This window comes from Giraffa tippelskirchi, chromosome 9 (genome assembly GCF_054371585.1).
Source record: "Giraffa tippelskirchi isolate mGirTip1 chromosome 9, T2T-mGirTip1v1.2.pri, whole genome shotgun sequence".
NCBI lineage: Eukaryota > Metazoa > Chordata > Mammalia > Artiodactyla > Giraffidae > Giraffa > Giraffa tippelskirchi.
In genome coordinates, this window is record NC_137283.1 from 133220500 (window position 1) to 133223165 (window position 2666).

A 2666-nucleotide genomic window follows, 5' to 3' on the forward strand; every position below is an offset into this window, starting at 1 on the left:
TCCATGATGGTACAGTGATAGTTGTGGAAGAGGACTTGGTTTTGATCCCCGGTCTGGGAGTTAAGATCCCACATACTTCAAAGCAACTGTGCATCACAGCTACTGAGCCCCTGCTCTAGAGTCCATGTGCTGCAACCACTGAAGTTCTTGTACCCTAGAGCCCTGCTCTAAAACAAGAGAAGCCACCACGATGAGAAGCCCGAGCACCACAAGTAAAGAGTAGCCCCTGCTCGCTTAACTAGAGAAAGCTGGCATGCAGCAACGAAGACACAGTGCAGTCAAAAAAAAAGAGTAGGTTCCAATCCTCACCCACAGCCTGCTCAGCAAAGTTCAAGGCAATGGGCCCCAGAATCTCCTTAGTATCAAAATTCTACCTGTGATTTTAATGATCTGCCAGGTTGCTTTATCAGTGCTTCTATAATGATCCCATTTCAAAACACAACTCTAAAAAAAACTCGGAATCTGTATCAAAAAACAAAAACTGAGTTTTCCAAAGAAGATAATTTACATTTTGCAGACAAAAGGAACAATAACCCTGGATCTCTGAGGGTCAGATTATTTAAGTGTCTCATCAACCCTCCTGCCAATGCAGGAGATGCGAGTTCGATCCTTGGGTTGGGAAGATTCCCCTGGAAAAGGAAATGGCGACCCACTCCAGTATTCTAGCCTGGAGAATTCCATTGAAAGAGGAGCCTGGCAGGCTACAGTCCATGGGGTCGCAAGAGTTGGACATGACTTAGGGAGTAAACAGCAACAGCAAATCAAAAGACAAGGAGTAGGTGAGTAGCAGAGGCAGGGCGGGAGCCAAGTTCTTCTGACTTCAAATCCAGTGCCAAATGCACTGCATTCCAAACATTCTCATGATGTCAATTCACACAGCAACTATTTCATTAAGCACCTGCTATGTCAAAAACCCCATGCTATCACATACAGCGGTAGCTAACATGTGTCCGGGAGGGGCAAATTTCCTCTTAGCGCTCTTGAGTTCTTTTGTCTGGTCTAATACTAAATTAGACCACTAAATTCCTCTATTGTAAGACATGGTTCTTGTTTTCCTGGTTAGAATAGGCATTTATACTGGTATTTCCTTTCTTTTCTTTGCTCTTCATACCCCAGGGGAAATAGGCTGAGTCTGATACAGTTACCCAGCTGCTGCTGCTAAGTCGCTTCAGTCGTGTCCGACTCTGTGCAACCCCATAGACGGCAGCCCACCAGGCTCCCCCATCCCTGAGACAAAGGTGATGCTTTTACTAAAGGCTGTCCTCTTATCATCACATTGTAGTCAATCAGAAGAACTGCACAGCAGCTTAGAGAAAGATGGTTCTCCACATCTGCCTGCCCCCGTCTGTATAATTTTACCCTCAGAAAGTATAGTTTTATTTTACCTTTGAAGGATTAGGTTATGGTAGGAAAGCTTACAAACAAGTTATTTTTAGCACTAGCAAGTAAAACACAGCTTCTGTCTCTGTTCTTTTGAAGTAGAGTAGTGAGGAAAGAAGAGGAGGGTACTGCTCACTGCCTTGTCAGTATGCTGAGAGACCAGAAGCTTCTGTGTCACAGGGAAGCAGTGATTACACTTATGGGAATGGCAGAGGTCACCCAGACACAGGTGGGGAGCTCTGGTTATCAGTCCTAAGTACACATTTCTGGATACCACCCATCTAACCAATGAAATGGCCCCCACGGTGGAACACATCTGTGTAATCCACATTAGGTGTTCAGCTTTTGCTATAATAACAAACCACCAGGACTCTTTTTTTTTCTTTTCCTCTAAGTTTGTTTTTTTGAAGACAGGACTTCCCTGGTAGCTCAGTTGGTAAAGAATCCACCTGCAACGCAGGAGACCCCGGTTCGATTTCTGGGTCAGGAAGATCCCTTGGAGAAGGGATATACTACCCACTCTGGTATTCTTGGGTTTTCCTGGTGGCTCAGATGGTAAAGAATCTGCCTGCAATGCGGGAGACCTGGGTTAATCCCTGGGTTGGAAAGATCCCCTGGAGGAGGGCTTGGCAACCCACTATAGTATTCTTGCCTGGAGGATCCGCATGGATAGAGGAGCCTGGCGACCTACAGTCCATGGGATCGCAAAGAGTCAGACACAGATGAATGACTAAGCACGTGCATTTTATACTGGAAAGAAAAGACAAAAGTTTGTTAGTAAGAAATATAGTCAGATATTCAACTGTATTACCAGCATACGTGCATCTGAAAACATTCTGAAATACAGGTGAAGGACATGTGTCAATCAGTTCAAACAGGATTTACTGGTTGTGAATTCCACCCACTTCAAGGCAAAAGAATATCCTAAAGAGGCATATTTCAGATCAGTCTACTTCTTATTCATGTTTAATTTTCTTGCAAACACAGAAGAGTTCATGCTAAGCTATAAACCACCAGATTAAATATAACGGTTTCTAAAAACAAGAGGTCTAGGTGTTCAAGTTTACAATAACCTGCCTCCAGTTTTATTTCAGTTAGAAGCTTCATGGAACAGCTCAAACTCAGGAGAGTACAGTGAGAAATTGCTTTATTTGTTTTTCTGAGCGTAGCTCCCAAAGGAGCTATGGGGTAGGCTCCTTTCTTGCCCCTTAAAGAAATTTCATGAAGAGACCATAGCTCTCCTGGCATCTTCAATTATAAAAAGCTTGGTCTGGTTCAGTCAATTA